General features: G+C 40.3%; 1 protein-coding gene across 10 annotated transcripts in view; it reads left to right on the top strand.

Moving 5' to 3' along the window:
- LRRC4C (leucine rich repeat containing 4C) overlaps positions 1-20,226 on the top strand; it is a 554,128-nt gene that overhangs the window by 367,163 nt on the left and 166,739 nt on the right. The gene's annotated exons all lie outside the window — the stretch shown is intronic.

Here is a 20,226-nt window from a genome sequence, read left to right as displayed (position 1 = left end):
GGTCTAACTTTACTTATGATAGAGATTATGTATATATAGACACACACACAGATGAGACATGTGATTCAGAATTTTATATGCCTGCACTTCTTTTCTTTCATAGTGTTTTCTAAACATCTGCATGTATAACAAAATATATCTGTCAAGATTACTAAGAAAACTACACTAAGAGATAAAAGAAGGAAAGCTTGTAAGAATAAACATCTGTAGATATCCATGCCTACTCATCCTAGAGATGTTTCCATACTTTCTTTATAAAAACAAAACAAAATATAACACAATATCTCGTATTAAGAAATCTGAGCGCTAAGTAAGCAATTACAATTAAAGAAACAATTGAATTATTAATGAAAGTTTATGATTTGACTCCTTGTCCTTTCAAATATTCCACAAGTAACTGAGTTGAAGAACTCCCTTACGGAGTAGGTATCTGCATTTCCATTTCAGAGGTACAGAAACTACAATAACTTCCTTGGCTATAGAAGAATTAGTCTGTTACAAACCAGTTAGGGCAAAGCAATAACGATTTCTAGTGCAATCTTTTGTAAAAGAGGATGAGAAGCTGAGGAAGGATTTCAGTTCTATATGTTCAGCAGTTAGGGGTGATAGCACACTTCTGCAGAGACTTTCTTGAAAAAAAGTTCTTGTGATTGTATCCGCACCTTCAGCATATCTTCTTAACAGAAAAGGAGGTTTTGAAGTTCTTCTCTACAAGCAGCTAATGAGTGACATTTTCTCTGAGGTACTCAGCTAGGAACTGTGAAAACCTTTATGTATATATGTACACAAAGCTGTGTGTGTGTATTATGTGTGTGTGTATAAAATCAAATGTGGTGGTGTTTGAATGGATGTCTCCAGAGTCCCTTCCACTCTCAACAATTTTTTGACAAATACAATTCAAAGATGAGGGAATATTTACTGAAGGTAGATAATACATTGGAGTGCAGTCCTTTAAAAGTGGTGTAATATTTAGATAATTCAGGAATTGCTGGCATTTTTAATTTTTTGTTGTTGTTTGTTTATTTGTTTGTTTTGTAAGCTCATTTCATTATTTGAAATCCAACAGTCTCTCCTTGGAAAAAAGGTTGCATCTTCATGCAAAGTATTACTATACTTCTCCTTAAGTATTGAGACCTCATTCTGCTCTCACATAAAATTTAGACTAGCTCCATTAAAATTCTTTGAGTTCCACAAATGTACACTGATTATAGGACCTCACTGAAATGTGCTCTTTCTAGAAAACTGAGTTCTTGGAGGTCCAGTTTACAGTGGTTTAGAATCCCTAAAAATTACGTCAGAACATTTTTATGTACAAATTAATTCCTAATAGATCAGCCTATATGTGTTCTGAAACTATGCTCTGTTCAGTTTTCTTGTATTCCCTACTTTTGTAGAAGTCAGTGGAAAATTTTATCATAGGAATATCACAGGGAATCAGTGCCAAATTAGTTTTATGGGTGTGTGGGCTTTTTTAAATGTCACCTTTTATCGATAGAACAAAAACATATTAAAAAAATATTTTTTTAAGTGAGGGGAAACGACCAAACTAAAAATTTGTTGTGTTGTATTAATTCAGTCTGAAGACAGGCCTGTACACTGCAGAACTCAGATAAAAATAAAGTACCACATGGAAATTAATGGTAGCTTTTTTTTTTCAAAATATAAAGTAATAATGTACTAACTTAGAAATACATTAAAAAGTGTGATGGACTCCATATAAATTTTCAACAGATTAATTTGAAGTACTGACTACCCTGGGAAAGGTACTTGCATACAGTGGTCAATATTTTTGTTTTAGCTTCAATATTGTTTGCTTTCAGGAAGAAAAATGGGTTATTGTTATTGCCCTAGTAATAAATAAATATTTTTATTAATAACTAATTTACTAATAAATACATTTATTTTGTAACTGTTAATATTTTTTTCATCTGAAGGATAATCAGTATTTCTAGTTCTTGTTCATCGTTTTTCTGAAGCACTCTTCTTACGTTTTCCTTTTCTTCATATTTTTCACTTTGTTGAAATTAATATAGCTGTTTCTGTGAGACCCTCCCCTTGAATACAAGGTTCTTGCACCCAGAATCTTCTCTTATGTCAAAATGATGTAACTTGTCCACCTGTTGTTGGATTCTTCAGTACTGAGTAAAAATATTTTGGTCTGATGCATTTGGAGTTTTTCAGAATTGCTGCCAAGAAGATCTTTATTGATGTGCATTATTCCCCAAATATTCACTTAAGTCTAACACAAAGATCAGTGTGGGACTAAGATTACAGTAGTTTACAAAGAAAGCACGTATCACCTAAAGAAAGTATAAAATATCTGTCATCATGCTTTTCTGATGTGTCATTTGATTTACCTAAGCCATACTTTCATGATTCATGCTTTTGTGAAAATTTTGTGCAATTTGGTTCAATTTGGCAGTGGCTTATCTGTGTGTCACTGATATATATGAATAGTACCTTACGGCTTTTACATGGCTTCGACATGCGTATGCTCTGCTGGGTAAAACACTGGCTGGATGGCTGGGCCCTGAGAGTAGTGGTGAATGGAATTAAATCCAGCTGGCGGCCGGTCACAAGTTGGGTTCCTCAGGGCTCAGTACTGGGACCATTTCTTTTAAAATCTTTATCCACAATCTTAATGAGGAGATAGAACGCACCCTCAGTAAGTTTGCAGACGACACCAAGTTGGGAGGGAGCATTGATCTGCCTGAGGGTAGAGAGACTCTACAAAGGGTCTTGGACAGACAAGGTCAATGGGCTGTTGTGTATTGTATGAGGTTCAACAAGGTCAAATGCTGAGTTTTACAGCTGGGCCACAACAACCCCATGCAATGCTACAGGCTTGGGGAATAGTGGCTGGAAAGCTGTCCAGCAGAAAGGGACCTGTGGGTTGTGATTGATAGGCAGCTGAATATGAGCCAGTAGAGTGCCCAAGTGGCCCAGAAGGCCAATGGCATCCTGGTCTGTATTAGAAATAGTGTGGCAAGCAGGACCAGGGAGGTGATTGTCCATCTGTACTTGACATTGGTGGGGCTCCACCTCGAATATGGAGTCCAGTTTTGGGCACCTCAATACAAGAAATGCAGCGAGGTGCTGGAGCATGTCCAAAGAAGGGCAACAAACCTCGAGGACAAGTCTTATGAGGAGCGGCTGAGGGAACTCAATAGATGCCTTTGGTCCCTTCTTTAAATTTCTTAAACAAGGTATCAGCTTCTCAAAGCCAAAAAATTAAGCTAAAACCAAAACAATTGGACCGATGATGTGACAGAGAAAACTGAGAAAAGTGTGTATAGGGGTGATGTGTAGTTTTGAGGCTTTTGGGGTTTTTTTCCCCTTAATTTCATTCATGGGTCAAGCCACCATGTTGTTGAATTGATTCATCATACAGCAGTATTTCACCTAGTTGTTCTTGGGGTTGCTGAGTTAAGAAACTGCATGCAGCCTTGGAATAGATATTGTCTTCATACTAAGTACTGTTAGATTATATACTTTTGAGGTAAAATGGCTTAAAATTAATTTTTGTAGATATTCCATACAGATTTTTGAATCACTGACTTTGAAAATAAGGTACATCTACCATATAAACCTCATATTCCTTTATTCAGAAAATGCACTTTTCTGTTGTCACTCATATAGTTCAGTCTAGCTATATATATTTCAGTGATATTTCCATGTTAAGCTAATAAAATTGCATGTAGGCTTTGAGTTGAAGAGGTGAATAACATGATGAAGAACACACAGCCACAGGTCTCTTAAGTCTCTGGAGCTGAAGTCAGGAACCTGTTGACCTCTATTAAACTAGGTGCTAAAATCCTGTTGGGCTCACTGCTCTGCTGACATACATACCCAGTTTCAAATCCACTACTGGCTTTGTTATCTGTTTCAGAATAGGGGATTAGGTAAAGCTGCTAGTCATAGTCCAGATATTACTTTGTTCTAGTGTTCTATATTTGTGAAGTGGAGCACAGGTCATAGTCTCTGTAGGTATATGTAAAAGGAACTTAGCACATCAGTAAGGACCTTGAAATTATTGGGTGAAAATTATGTGAATCAGCTTTTACACAGTGAAATGTTCTACATAGAAATAACCAGTCTTTAGCTTCTTTTTGTCTAGCAAGATCCTTTTCTTGTTTGTATCGACTACTCTACTGCTATTGTTAAATATGTGAGGTTGGGGCCTGACCTGCTGGAAAGCAACTCTGGAGAAATGGACCTCAGGGTCTTGGTGAACAACAGACTGATCATGAGCCAACAATGAGCCCTTGCAGCCAAGAAGGCCAATGGCATCCTGGGGTGCATTAAGAAGAGTATGGGCAGTAGGTCAAAGAACGTTATTCTCCCCTCCTGTTCTGCCCTGGTGAGCCTGCATGTTGAATACTGCATCCAATTCTGGGCTTCCCAGTTCATAAAGGTTACGGAACTACTGGAAAGAGTCCAGCACAGGGCCACAAAGATGATTAGAGGAATGGAGCATTTGCCTTATGAGGAAAGACTGGGTGAGCTAGATATGCTTATTTTGGAGAAGAGGAGACACAGGAGGGATTTTATAAAAGCTTATGAGTATCTAAAGACTGTGTGTCAGGAGGATGGGGCCAATCTCTTCTCAGCAGTGTCCAAAGACAGGAGAAGAGGCAGTAGGCACAAGCTGGAGCATAGGAGATTAAGGTTAAAACTAATGGAAAACTTATTTACTGTCAGAGTAACAGAGAACTGGAACAGGCTGCCCAGTGAGGTTGTGGAGTCTCCTCTGGAGACATTCTAAAGCTGTCTGGACATGTTCCTGTGTAATCTACTGTAGGTAATCCTGCTTTAGCCTGGGGATTGGACTAGATGGTCTTCAGAGGTCTCTTTCAACCCCAACAACTGTGAAGAATGAATTCTTTTCTGTCATTGCCTTATTTTGGCTTCATGACATGTACTGGATTCCGCATTTCAGACAGGATTTTAACCTCAAGTTCAGACCTTGTGTTATGTGTGTCTATAAAAAAATAATTTAATCAAGACAAAGCTGTATTGGTTTTATCTGAAGTATTTTGAAAAGAGCATATCTTAAACAATTACCTCTTTTCCAAGTCCTTATTTGCTTGTAGGTATCTGACCATTTATATGGGGAACTTAGACTAACATTCCACAGAAACATTTCCAGGCTTCCCTCTCTTCTCTGCTTGTCTTCCTATCGGGGCTCACTGGTATCATACCTAACAGACCCTGGCAAATTTACTGGGAATGAATTAACTTTTAAACTATTTTCATGCTTTGCTCTTCTCTGGTAAAAGACAGCTTTTTCATTTTGTGGATTAATTCTTTTAAAACTTATTAGCTTTCTCATTTTTTAAACAACTTCCAACGTTGAGTGTTCTTATGTAGGAAGTCATTCTGTGACTGTGCTACCCAAAGCCTAGTAAAACTAAGGTGCAAAAATGTAAAATAATGTACATAATTTTACAGTACCTTCTTCTCCCTGGTCCAACGATATTTTAAAATATATTTGAATAATAATGATAACAACAATGACAACAATAATTTGTTTATAAATGTATTGTATTGTTGTATTTAACATTACATATAATACTGTACTTAGGAAGTGGATTCCACACTACCGACACATAGCGTCTCTACTGCTCTGTTGCTGTATAACAACTTATCATAATTTGTAACTCTATGGAGTAGGAAATCTTTATTATATGAAAGGATGTAGCATTTTGGAAAGCCACTTAACCATTAGGTTGAAGGAGTAAAACAGTAATTTATTTTCTCATTTGCCATGTTTCCACTGACTGCTGAAGCAAACAACCTAGACTCAAGCAACTTGTTGCTCTGATTATTTATAGTTGTATTCATTAGCAAGTGTTTCAGCAATCCCTGAGAATTTAAATGCAGTGAAATGGGCTAATTCAGTTACATACCTCTTTGAGAAAATTCTGTAGCTTACCTCCTCCCCGCTTATGTTTTAAGGTAAAATGCAGATGAAAGGCAGACTGAAACACAAATCCTTCATGCTTCCATCAGTTTGATACTTCATTAAAAGATTAATCTAGTAAGAGATTCTACTTTTTTAGGTAGAATACTACTGTAAGATAGCATTCAGAATAGTGTAGTAGTAATAGTGATTGGTGTCTTGTAGAATTGCCAAAGGGGTATGGAGATGTAAAGATTCTACCAGTCAAAGCAAAAGGGCAAGAAAGGGCCAACAGAATTGGAAAAATCAATGAATGTTTGAAGGAATGGTGTCATAGTTAGGGCTTCAGCTACCTAGACCATAAGGCTCATTTTGATAGGCCTGGTCTGTGGGGGGCTGATGGGGTTCAGATGGGGTTCAACTTTCAGTGAAAGGGGAAAGAGTCTTTGGCCAAAGGCTGGTGAGTTTATTTAAGAGGGCTTCAAAATAGGGATGCCAGGGAAGGGGATCCTCAGTTCACCCCACATCCACCACATTGAGGACAGTGCCACTGACAGATGCTCTGGGCCTGAAAGAGAATGACAGGCCAGCAAGAGAGCACGTGTACTGAGAGATACAGTCCCTGCCAGTAAGACTGCTTTGAAGGGGGCACATCTCAAATGCTTCTATGCAAATGCCCATAGCATGGGAATAAACGAGGAGCTGCACATGCCTGCATGACTGTAGGGCTACGATGTTATTGGCATCACCGAGACATGGTGGAACAATTATGACTGGAGCATGCTGATGGCTGAGTATAAACTGTTTAGGAAGGACAGGAAGGGGAGAAAGGGCAAAGGAGGAGGGGGTGTCGCCCTCTACATCAACGACCAGCTGGAGTCCATGGAAATGGATGAGAAGCTGACAGAGACACTGTGGGTCAGGAATAAAGGGAAGTCAAGGGCAAGAGATAATCATAGTGCGAGTCTGCTGTAGACCACCTAACCAAGACAATCAAGAGGATGAGGCCATCTTTCGACAGATAGGAGAAGTTTCATGCTCACAAGCCATGGTCCTCATGGGGTACTTTAACCACCCTGACATCTGCTGGGAGGACAGCAGAGCAAAGCACCACCATCCCAGGAAGTTTCTGGAGTGCATTGATGACAACTTCCTCCTCCAAACAGTAGAGGAACCAACAAGAAAAGATGCTTTGCTGGACCTTGTTCTCACAAACAGAGATGGGCTGGTGAGTGATGTAAAACTCGGTGGGATGCTAGGCTGCAGTGACCATGACACTGTAGAATTTAAGATCCTTAGGGCAGCAAGAGAAGTGCAAAGTGAGCTGAGCACACTCTATTTTAAAAAGGCAGACTTTGGTCTCTTCAAGGATCTGCTCAGTAGGGTACAATCGGACAAAGGCCTGGATGGGAGGGGAGTCCAGGAAAGCGGGTCTATATTCAAGGATCTCCTCCTCTGTGGCCTGGAACAGTGTGTCGCAGCGAAGAGGGAGGAAGACAGGCAGGACTGCCAAGAGGCCTGTGTGGATGAGGAAGGAACTCTTGAACACTTAGGTGTAAAAACAAAGCTTACAGAGGGTGGAAGCAAGGACAGATATCCTGGGACATAGGAAGAGATCAGGTTAGGAAAACAAAAGCACAGGGAGAATTGGATCTGACAAGGAAGGTTAAGGGCAAAAGAAAATTTTCTATAGGTACATCAATGATAAGAGGAAGACTAGGGAAAATGTGGGCCCACTCCAGAAGGAAACTGGAGAGCTGGTCATCCAAGACGTATAGAAGACTAAGGTACTCAATGACTACTTTGCCTCAGTCTTCAATGGCAAGGACTCTGGTCACACCCACCAAGTTACGGAAGCTAAAGGTAGGGACTAGGAAAAGAAAGATCCATCCTCTGTAGAGAAAGAGCAGGCTCATGAACACCTGAAGGACCTGAAGGTGAACAAGTCCATGGGATCTGATGGGATTCACCTACATCTCCTGAAAGAGCTGGCGGATGAAGCTGCAAAACCACTGTCCATCATATTTCAAAAGTCATGACAGTCTGGTGAAGTTCCTGCTGACTGGCAAAGGGGAAACATAACCCCCATTTTCAAAAAGGGAAGAAAAGAAGACCCAGAGAACTACAGGCCAGTCAGTGTCACCTCTGTGCCTGGCAAGATCATGGAGCAGATCCTCCTGAATGCTCTGCTAAGGCAAGCAAATAACCAGGGAATGTTTTGTGACAGCCAACATGGCTTCACTAAAGACAAGTCCTCCCTGACTAATTTGGTGGTCTTTTATGATGAGGTCACAGCCTTGGTGGACAAAGGCAGAGCAACAGACATAATCTGCTGGACCTCTGCAAAGCATTCAAGACTGTCCCACATCACATTCTGGTCTCAAAACTGGAAAGTTATGGTTTTGATAGATGGACCACTCATTGGATAAGGAACTGGCTGGATGGTCACACCAAAATAGTTGTGATCGACAGCTCTACGTCCACATGGGGACATCTGATGAGTGGTGTTCCTCAAGGGTCCATACTCGGACCAGTACTATTTAACATCTGTGTTGCAAACAGGGACAGTGGTATGGAGTGCAGCCTCAGCAAGTTTGCTGACAACACCAGAATTTGTGTTGAAGTCAACATGCTTGAGGGAAGGGATGCCATCCAGAGGGTCCTTGATAGGCTTGAGAAGTGGGCTTGTGCTGACTGCATGAAGTTCAAACAGGCCAAGTGCAAGTTTCTGCACCTGCATCGAGGCAATCCCATGCATGAATACAGGTTGTGAGGAGAAAGGATTGAGGGCAGCCGTGTGGAGAAGGACTTGGGGGTAATGGTGAATGAGAAGCTCAACATGAGCGGGCAATGTGTGGTTGCAGAAAGCCAACTGTATCCTGGGCTGCATCAAAAGAAGTTTGGCTCTTGTGAGACCCCACCTGGAGTAGTGTGTCCAGTTCTGGAGCCCCCAACATAAGAAGGACTTAGAGCTCCTTGAGTAAGTCCAGAGGAAGGCAACAAAAATGATCAGAGGACCGGAGCACCTCCCCTATGAAGATAGGCTATGGAAGTTGGGGTTGTTCAGCCAGGAGAAGAGGAGGCTCCGAAGTGACCTTATAGCGACTTTCCAATACCTGAAGGGGGCCTACAAGAAAGCTGAGGCCGGACTTTTTGCATGGGCATATAGCGAGAGGATAAGGGGCACTGGTTTAAAACTTGAAAAGGGGAAATTTAGATTAGATATTACGAAGAAATTATTTACTAATAGGGAGGTAAGGCACTGGAACATGTTGCCCAGGGAGGTCATGGAAGTCCCATCCATGGCAGTATTCAAGGCCAGGCTGGATGCGGCTCTAAGCAACCTGATCTAACGGTAGGTGTATCTGCTTATGCAGGGGAGTTGGATATAAATGATCTTTAGGGTCCCTTCCAACCCTAACCTTTCTATGTTTCTATGTGTCTATGTCCTATTTAAAAATAATTTTAAAGAACAGCTTTATTTTGAAACAGTGGCAAATTTAGCTTTAGAAAAATGAAAAAATAAGATTAAGATTAGAAAATGAAACATTTTAGCTGTCCCCAGCTGAATCTATTGTGAAATTCTGGACTGTGTGGTTAAAATATTTTTTGAAACAAGTAATATATTATATTATGTTTGAAAAAAAAAGAGTAATATATTAGTAGGGCAAGAAAAAAAATCTCATGTAGTTGTTGCAGTACCTGTGTAACAAGGTATTTCATTACTGTTGAAGGAGGTGGACTAAAATCCATGGGAAGGAAATGGTCCCTTGGAGCTGATAATGGAAGTAGGGCTTTTCTTTTAGGAAAACATTATTAACAGTGTCCAATTCTCCCACCTGGGCACTGCCCTTATCTTGGCTTATGATTTGTTCGCCTGTGGAAGGTTTAACTGCAGCAGATTTGAACAACCAAGTTTTCCCTTCTCTTCAGGATGAAGCATCTGTGAACCAAGCATTAACCAGTTCACTTCTATATTCTGGGGCTTCTTTGATAGGACTGGGAACTTTCATTATCAAATCCTTTTCATTTGTAGATTCAATTTGTTCCTGGATTTTTAATGGTTTATCTGGGCCTTCTTCAAGTTGGAGTAGTCCAGAATAGTACTCAATTTGACTGTACCATTTTCTGATTGTACCCTTTTGGGATATTCCTTCTGGAGGGGCCTTTCCAGATAGTACTTGGTTAACTACCTTGAAAGGGCCTCAAAAAATTACTTTTTATTTTTTAATGATCTTGCTGATTTCTTTTAGTGCTTTACACACTGTTAGCAATCCCTTTTCTAGAATAGAATATCATTTTTCTGAATCTTTCAATGACTGAGAGTAAAAGCCAATTGGTCGAGTACTCCCAGTAGGTCCCTGTTGCCAAAAATGATATGATAAGGCACTGGTTGAAAACCCCTGCTCTATTATTATTGGATCCTCTGGGTGAAGGGGCCCCAGAATTTGGTATGTCTGGGCCTCCAATAATAATAGTTCAAGGGCCTCATCATGAGACTGATCCCATTCCCAGTGACGATTCTTCTTTAATAGATCAAAAAGAGGACGTGCTATGATGGATAGATCTGGGATATGCTTTCTCCAACACTGAAGGGTTCCTAGTATTCCATGTAGTTCTTTCTTATTGGTGGGTGCCTTTGTCTCTCCTAGGTAAGATAAAGTATCGGAAGGAATATTCCAGGTCGCCCCCTTCCACCTTATTCCCAGAAATTTTGCCCTTTGGGAGGGGAAATTTTGCCCTTTTCTCTTTGGGGATTTCTATTTGCATGCCCAATAAATGCTTAATTATGGCATCATAAACTGCTTTTGCCTCCTGCTCACTGTGGCCCCCTACCAGCACATCATCTATGTATTGATAGACTTTTACCTTGGAATTATTTCTGATTTCTGGAATGTTTTCCAGTTCACACGCAAGCACGTGATGAGCTAGTGTGGGTGAGTGTTTATATCCCTGGGGCAACCTTATGAAAGTGTACTGCACCCCATCCCAAGTAAAGACAAAATACTTTTGGTCCTCAGGATCAATAGGGATTTGGAAGAACATATCCTTTATGTCCAGGGAGGCCAGCTGCTTCCTGGATTCCTAACACCAAATCAGCAATGTTAGGTACAGCAGCTGTGAGTGCATCTGCATTGGCATTCAGTTTCCTGTAGTCGACTGTCATTCTCCATTTACCATTGGGCTTTCTTACAGGCCAAATTGGGGAGTTAAATGGTGAATGATAGGGCACAACAATGCCCTTTTTTTAAAATCAGAAATTACATATTTGATACCTTTCTTAGCAGCGACAGGAATGGAATATTGTCTCACATTTGTGATCCTGCTTCATGGCAGATGGGGGGCACTTTGTAGCAACCTCAGCTTTAGTGTGGGTGTGCCAAAATTCCAGTAGCGACCTTTGTCAGCTCTCCACGCTTGGCCCACAAGAACATCCATTCCTAACAAATTGTAAGGAATGTCACCCACAATAATTTCAGTCCGAATAGGTTCTTCTTCTCCTGGTAGATTTAAAGTGACTTTAGCTCTTTTTTGTAAACCAGAGTTCCCAAATGCTCCACTTACATATATTGGCTTTTGAGCTGGTTTAATACTACATTGTTCAGCTACATCGGCTTTTAGCGTAGAAATTTGTGCTCCTATGTCTACCACAAATGTTACAGGATAATGTCTTGCCCCAACAGCACAGGTAAGCTCCAAATCCCCATTTTTGTTTTGAACTTATCTTAGTACATTCTGCCAGTCTTTTGGAGGATTGGAAGCTTTAGGGCCTGATTGTTTGTCATTTTCCTGTTGATCATTTTAATTTCCTGTGTCAAGATTTTGGTTTTCCTCTCCCCCCGCCCCGTCTCTTTGTCTTTCTTTTTGCTTTCTTTTTCTTGGTAGAAGGAGGGCTATTTAGCTTCCTGACTTGTTGGGTTTTTCCCTGGATATCTCTCTTGAATTAGACCTTGAGCTGGGCTTTTTAGGCCATTTTTCTATTAGTGTTTTTAGGTGATGGTAGGTATAATTCTGAGACAAAAGCTCAGATGGGATGCCCATACGCCTGTCTTCCTCCTTAAGCCTAGCGTAGGGCCCCATGTCATCACCTTGGGATGCATGGCTACATCTTTAAATGACCAGGAGAGCCCCCTGATTAAAACCTTCATTCTTTCTGGTTTCACTTGAAGATTCATAGGACTTTCTTGATCTGGTATTAAATCATGGTCATAAATCATTTGAATTACAGCAGCCTTTTGGACATTTCCATAAGGTTAGAATAGCCCCCCACAGAGCCCTCGGCTCTCCTCTGCTAAGGGGATCAGTCGAGCCAACACAAAAAGCTGCTCGCTGAGTTAGAGACCAGGGGTGCCCCTTGTCTCCAGTCGTTAGAACAATTCCAGGTCCCCAGAACCCTCTAGCTTCTTGTTCACTTAACATGATATTGTCTCCACCTGTGAGGGACACTCTCATTACATATTCAATTTTCATCACAGATAGGAGCCTGCTGTATTGTTTTTTTAATTTTTGCCAGTTCTAGTGGTGTATGAGATGCTTAACTACCACATCTTTCTTCCTACCAGTGTCTCTGTCAAGAGAAAAAGAAGTTCTCACAACCGGGCACAGTTGTTTATTCTCTATTCTCTCCTCCTCATCATCCTCAGAACTGATATTGTGAGAAGATAAATTAGTTGGGACTTTGTCCGTATTTGTGGAAAGTCCAATGCGCCAATCCTTTGAGTGCTATTGTGAGCATCTATCTCCAAATTGCTAATCCTTTTGAGCACTATTGTCCATAATCGTGGAAAATTTATGGACATTTATGTCCAAATTGCTAATCCTTTGAGTGCCATGTGTCATGAAGTCCTTAACTGCCTCGTGTAATATCCTAAAATCTGCCCTTAGTCCCTCCTGCTGCTCCTTGGAGAGGGGAGGCTGCAGCTGCTCGGGGGCTTGCTGTTCTTGCAGCTGTGGCTTTGATTCCAAAATCGGGCGCTGCTCTTCCGTCCCAAAATGAAAACTCACACTTTTTCTATCTGATTGCTCAGAGGTTATGGGCTTACATTTCTTTAGTATATTAGAGTCATCTGGGACCTCACTATCCTGAGTACCAGAACCTGAGGAATCCTCACAATTAGCAAGTTCACCACATTTATCACCTGGGCAAGACGGGGTGGTACCAGTTCTTCTCTCCTTTCCTTGCTTTCTTAACCCTTCAATCTCTCGCTGCAACCCTTCAATTCTTTGCTGTAACCCTTCATTCTCTTGCTGTAACCCTTCAATCTCTTTCTGTAACCCTTCAGTCTCTCACTGCAACCCTTTAGTTCTTTGCTGTAATCCTTCGTTCTTTTTCTATAACCCTTCAGTTCTTTGCTGTAATCCCTCCTTCGCTTGATGCACAACCATGGCCAGGACAAAGAAATTTCGGGCATTGATGAAATCAAGCCGTGTTTCTTAATCTCTTTTTTAAACTCCTTAGACAGAGGAGTATCATCTTCCAAAGTCATAATGTAATTTGCGAGTCTACTGAAGTCTCCCCCCATGTAGGCATTGTAAATCACTTTGTACTGCTCCCTCTGTATAGCTTACCTGCACCTCTTAAGGTGCTCCCAAAAGGGACGCACAAATGCACATTTTTTGAATTCCTCCTCAAAACTAGGGGGAGGTGAAAATGGCGCCTCCTGAACTATAGTGCTTTCCTCACAAATTTCATTTTCTGCATTTTCTGCACCAGCATTTACAGCATCTATATCCCCCTTTGTAGCCATTTTCTCTAATTAATTAAATTTTTTAACTTTTTTTTTTTTTAACTTCACAAATTAAGCTATTTCAGAGCATGGGGAGCTTCTAACGACCTCCGTTATCCCACTCCTGACACCAGATGTCGCAAACCGGTACTGGGGGGCTACTGGCTGTCAGGATACTTTTGTGACTCCCCCTCCCAATGTGTTTTTGAATGAGACCGAGGGTCACACGTGGCACTTGCCTCTCACGGAGGAACGGCAGCTGTGGGACCGTATTTCAGGGTGGTAGTTAGAATGCACACCCCCCACGCTCAGAAATTGTCTTGACGTCAGTCCTCCTTAAGAGGTCACACTGTATATGTGGGTACGAGGAGAGGAATGTGTGTGTGTGTGCATGTGTGTGTGTGTGTGTGTGTGAGGTGTTGTTACCCTCAGGCTTGTCCCCAACGGCTGCGTTCCCAGCAGCAGCGTCGGTTGGTGGCCCCCTCTTGGAAGGCAGGATGGCAGGTCCGTGGTGTCGGAGGGGCAGCCTCTCGGCAGTGGGTGCAGCACCCGCTGGTTTCCCCTCAACCGGCAGCAACACGGGGAGGGGGCTCCGGCCCCAACCCCAGGACTCGGGACCCCGGCACGCTCGGCGCTGAGGCTCAGGCTGGACCTGGGGCAGGCAGGCAGGGTCCCAGCACCAGTGTCCACAGCAGGGGGGTGTCCCACTCAGAAAGCGTCCGAACGGGCCTCAGGGAGGAGGGAAGGGCCCACCTGCTGCACTTGCCGCCCTTGATACCCCTGGGACCCACCTGTCCCTTCAGTGTCACTGCCCAGAGCCAATGAGTGTCCATGAGCCCCAAGTTAGGGTGGTGACTACCAGGGGCACAGGATGGCTTGTTGCCCATCCTTTCTGTTCCGTACCACATCTGTTGTTTTGGTTTCACTTGTCCTTGAGAAGCAAGTCTGTTTTAGTCCATTAGCTGGGGATAATCAGGAGAGGCCTTTGCTGGCTTAAAAGGCATTTTGTTTAGACCTAAGTGGGGAAGAAAAGAACAGTTTCCCACATCAGCAATGAAATAAAAAGTAAGGTTCCCCATTAAAATGGTAAGAAGAATTGGTTTGTTTGTACAATTTCAAAACAAAAAATTAAAAATAAATAAAATTGCAGATCAGAGCTACCCAGTACTGCTTTTGGTCCTCTTGACAAACTGAAAATCAAAAAAACATCCTAACTGACCTTTTCCACTTTGTTTTCTGGAAGTTTCTTATCTTTTCCGATCTGAAATATAGACTAATTTCTACATAAAATAATTTCCAAATAAGAGCAATTTGTAGTCTGAATGTAAAAAATAGTTATGATTTTCAAATGTATAGGTTTATTTCAAATAAGAATTGACCGTTCATTTCCATAGGAATTCACCTCTTCTCCCAAATTAATATAGTGTCCAACAACAGTATAAAAAAAAATTATCCAGATCTTTTAATGTGCATCATCATTCCTTCTCTTAACATGAATGCAATGCAATATTTTAAGTCACCTGTCATAGAGGACATACTTACGATGCAAAAAAAAAAGAATAATAAATTATAAAGTAGTTTATTAATTAAACTGGTAACATAGCTATTAAGCTTCTGGCTATCTAATAGGAAAATCTCATTTATCTGAGAAAAAGTCAGTGTTCACTTCATGTATTTAATGTAATGGAGACATTTGTGTGTTGATTTACCCCACAGAAATATACAATACGCTCCTTAGCTAAAAACATTGTTATGGGTGTTTGAGTTAATCAGAAATAATTCTCCAATACATTGGACATCTAATTATGGCATTTAAGTGAAAGAGCTGGAAGTAAGTGGAAATGTTTTCCTTGTCTGTTTGTCTTTTGATGTTGACTTCAAATATCCTTCATTAAATACACACTTACCTGGGTAGAACTTTTTTTAGGAGGCTAGAAATATAAACTTTAATGCTCAGTGAAATAGAATGGGATCAAATCCCCTTAAATGCCTTATGATCAACTGTTACGAAGTTTTAATAGAACATTGTATGTCTAATTGTCTGAAAGAAGTTGCAACAAGCTAATCTTTGCACTGATTTAAGTTTAGATCATAGATTCCTCAAGAATTGGAATCACTGCTGAACAAGAAAGCTGAACTCTACTTTTTTCTGCAGTACAAATTTTTGTCAGGAGATTCTTAAGACAAGACAACCATAGTGAGATGTCCCAGTTGCACGAGGAGCTTTGACAGCATATTTCTTTGGACAGTAGGATGAGAAATTGCTATTAGCATAAATGCTGTCATATGATGCATCAAATCTGTATTGGCTCTGTTGATTGTTGACATCTCGTTTTCTCCATCTCTTAAGGGGCATAGGGGTCCTAGTGTTGTCTTGCCTGTGGAGCCTGCTTAAAAATAACTTCTGAAGTGATAATTTTTTGACCCAACTTTTCTGGCAGATGTTACGGTTTCCTGTAGCTAATTTCCAATGCCACCACTTATTCTAATACTGTATGCTTCATATGCTAACATACAGAAGTCACATATACCACAGTTATGCACTGCTCCTTTACTTATTTACTACCTAAACCAACCTAGTAATGTTTATCTTTCTCTATTTAATGCAAAAGCTCCTCACTTCTCAGATACCTGAAAGTATTACTTTGAAGGAACTGTAACTAATATCATAATCCTAAAAAGTAGTCAATCCATTACTTCCTAAATTAGAAAGGTTTTTTGCACCAGCAAAAGTTGTTTTTTGTTTTGGTTGGGATTTTTGTGTTTGGTTTTCTGGGGGGCTTTGGAGGGTGAGGTATGAGGTTTTTTTGTGAAAAGCTAAGAACAGACTTTTTTTTTTTCCTCTTTATACCTTTATACCTTTGTAGTATCTTACCTCCTACATTCTCGCCAAGACCCAACATATTTGGAAAATATTTCATGAAATAAAATTTAAAGAAACAAATTCATTACCCTTAGTGGAACCATGTGAAGTCTATTGACTTATATTAAAACACAGTAATTAAGGACAGATGAGAATATTTTTTTATATATACATAGGACATCTATACTTTTGAAGGTAGATGCCCCCCTCGGGTGGAGAGAGTGGGGGTCAGGAATAGTGGCTAAAAGATGCTATCTAGAGTAGATATAGCACTAGGTGGTGGGTTGTTGAAGGACTAAATAATTACTTACTCTATTCCTTTCCCCTTACTTGCCCTAGTATTAAAAAGAATGTGGTGACTCCTGGTCTGTCCCAGACCATATGCAGAAATCAATGGTATGGTGTCATTGCTTGTACATTTGCTTTGACCTCTTGAATGAATGCAGTACTGACTTTAATTGACTGAGAGGAACAAATCTAGTCTAACTGTTGAGTCTTCTGCTAGAATTGCCATTGTTGATAGTCTTTCCCTGTTTTCATTATAAACTCCTACACCCTGACGTTTAGACCTGCTCTTTGTGAACAGGGAAGGGCTAATAGGAGATGTGGTGGTTGGAGGCCATCTTGGGCACAGCGACCATTAATTGTTAGAGTTCTATATTCTTAAGAGATGCCAGGAGCAGCAAAACTGCCACCCTAGACTTCTGAAAGGCAAACTTTAACTTGTTCAGTAGCCTAATTGCTAGAATCCCTTGGGAATCTGTTCTGAAGGGTACAGGAGTCCAGGAAGGCTGGACGATCTTCAAGGAGGAAGTCTTGAAGGTGCAGGAGCAGGCCATCCCCATGTGCTGTAAAGTGAGCTGGCAGTGTAGAAGACCAGTCTGGCTGAACAGAGAGTTTGGCTGGTGCTCAGGGAGAAAAAGAGAATCTATGGCCTTTGGAGGAAGGGGCAGGCAACTCACAATGAGTACAAAAACGCTGTGAGGCTATGCAGGGGGGGAATTAGAAGGTCCAAGGCCCAGCTAGAAATTAATCTGGCTTCCATGGTAAAGGATAGCAAGAAAAGCTTCTATATGGAGAAGAGGAGCCTGAGGAGAGAGCTCATTGCTCTCTGCAACTACCTGAAAGGAGGTTGTGGTGAGGTGGGTGTTGGCCAATTCTCCCTAATGACTAGTGATAGGAAATGGGGTCAAGTTGCGCCAGGGGAGATTCAGGTTAGATATTGGGAAAATTCTTCACATAAAGAGTGGTGAGGCATTGGAACAGGCTGTCCAGGGAGGTGGTGGAGGCACCATTCCTCGAGGTGTTCAGAAGACAGGTGGATGTGGTGTTTCGGGAGATGGTTTAGTCATTAGGGTTTGTAGGGTGGACGGTTGGACTTGATGATCTTGAAGGTTTTTCCAACATTGATGATTCTATGATTCTATGATTCTGTGTTTTCAAGAATCTAATATACAATATCTTATCTAAAGAATATATTTTTAAAATATTTTATTACACTGTGTTAGTTTTATTTTTTAATAAAAAAATGTATTTACTCAACAACAACTCTGCTTGTTCAAAATAATATCCCCTTGCTACAATTAAATGAATACCTGGATTTCAACATCCTTTTCTTCATCAGATAATTTGTTTGAGTTGCTCAGCATAGCTTTCTAGTTAGCTTACAAAATACCTGCTATGAAGTCTAAAGCATGTAACATTTCATTCAATAGTTACTACATACATTGCTGTAATTACATCGTAATTATCTGCTTTAACAGTTCTATCATGTTTTAATACAGAAAGCTTTCATTGGGGGTGGAATGTACACATGCAAAGAGATTATCATTGGACTTGCAAAGAAAATAGCATTATAAAGCTCCTTCAGGCATTGTAAAAAGCAACAGCTTTAGAATTCATTCAGTTACTGGTAGTATGCTTAGCAATTACATTAGAAGGATTCTAGATATTGGATTTAAGAAAAGTTCTTTTAAAAACAGAATTACTTGATTAAAAGTTTTTGAGACACAGTATATATAAGAATTGTGAAAAACAGGAAAATAGTTTATTGGAACCAGTGGCCTTCAGGAATTTGCACTAGTTCACTGAACTGGACCATATTATCCAATGAATATATTCAATAAATTGTTGTGACTAAGGGCAAAACAGAGTGTTTACAAGAAGTGAGCTTCTTGAAGAATAACAGTTGGCTTAAATTGAGGAAACAAGGAAGATGCTTGTAAAACAGGTATTGCAAAGACAAGTTGTTGTCCCTGACTTTCACAAAAGTCAGAGTCCCCATGAATGAAAGATATTGAATTTCAGGCTTCCCACTTAATTCCTTGGTAAGCTTTGCTGTAAGCTTTGGTTCACCATCATTTATGAATAACTTTTATGCTTTATTTGAGACTTTTAAGAAGTTTTGACCTTTCCTCCAGGATAAGATCCAGACTCAGTAAGCCTTATCCATCATACCCATTATTTCATTGCATTAAAGATCAAATTTGGCCTGGTATGATTCTCTGTGGTGCCTCTGAATCACTATGCAAGAGGCATTCTTATTCAGAGATTTGGCTTCCAGTGGAGTCCAGGGAAATTCAATATGTCAATATAATTAGGAAAAGCTGTTTCTCTTCCTTTTTATTTTAAGTTATCCATCTAGCATTAATGACAATGGTAAAAAAATCCCACACGATTTTTGTCTCAACCTCATTACATTATCCCTTCAAGCTGAATTTTAACATACAACAGGATAAGCAACTTCATCTACTTGCTTTTCCCTGCATTGATGTGACTCGTTTACTATCTGGACTCTCCACTTGCCAGGGAAAAGTGTGTTCATAATTTTTGAGGTATTCAAGGGGAAGGGCATACATTTTCTTTATTTATCCTCAATAATTAAAAAAACCCAACTAACCAACAAACTCATTGATCACAGGAAAAATAGGTTGATTGTTCCATTCTCATTTGAGACTGCAGATGTGGGTTTATTTCTGTTAAGCAGTAGAGAAAGTAGTGTTGATGAAATGGCCCTAACAGCTTGCTTTGTAGAACAGATGGGAGAAACAAAGGTATTCAGTATTAGCTGTGTAGAATATCCGGGCCAGGGAAAATTAATAGGATGGAAAGAGAGATATACAGCTCACATACATCAGAAAAGGGATTATGCTACAGGCTGTTCCAGAGACAATCACAATTGCATTAGAAGTGCTGAGCTTGACATTAAATGTCAGGTTCATTTGCAGCTTATTTAAGGTGATGTGTGTGGATATAAGAGTAATGAAAAGGCAAATTAATGTTTTATCTAATAATAACTGGGAGGTCAATCGGAGTTTGGCTGAACACTGCTGAAAGGAATAGAGGAAAATATATCTATAACTTTGGGTTAATAAGCTGTGCTTTTCTATGTGAATCTTTAACTAGTTTCTATCTTTTTGCCTATATCCTGTTATAACAGAAATGTGTAAACTCACAACTCAACAAAACACTTTTGAAGATAGCCTGCAAGGAACTATATTTGAGGAGTCAGAGGGACTGGATTAAATGGTATAATAATTTGTTTCTTTCTCTGATGTTTGAGTGGAAGGACCTTCTGATCTGTTGTTTCTAGTCAAAAGATTCTTTCTGTATCTTTCAGCAGAATTTATGTGTGGTTTGCATCACTGGACACTGCAACATGTAATTTGACACCTAGTATCTTTGTTCATTTGTTTTTAGCCACTGCAGATTATTTTTTAAAAAGTATCCTTTTC

This window comes from Apus apus, chromosome 5 (genome assembly GCF_020740795.1).
Source record: "Apus apus isolate bApuApu2 chromosome 5, bApuApu2.pri.cur, whole genome shotgun sequence".
Taxonomy (NCBI): domain Eukaryota; kingdom Metazoa; phylum Chordata; class Aves; order Apodiformes; family Apodidae; genus Apus; species Apus apus.
The sequence above is the reverse complement of the archived record's forward strand: the minus strand, read 5'-3'. Positions and strand labels throughout refer to the sequence as shown.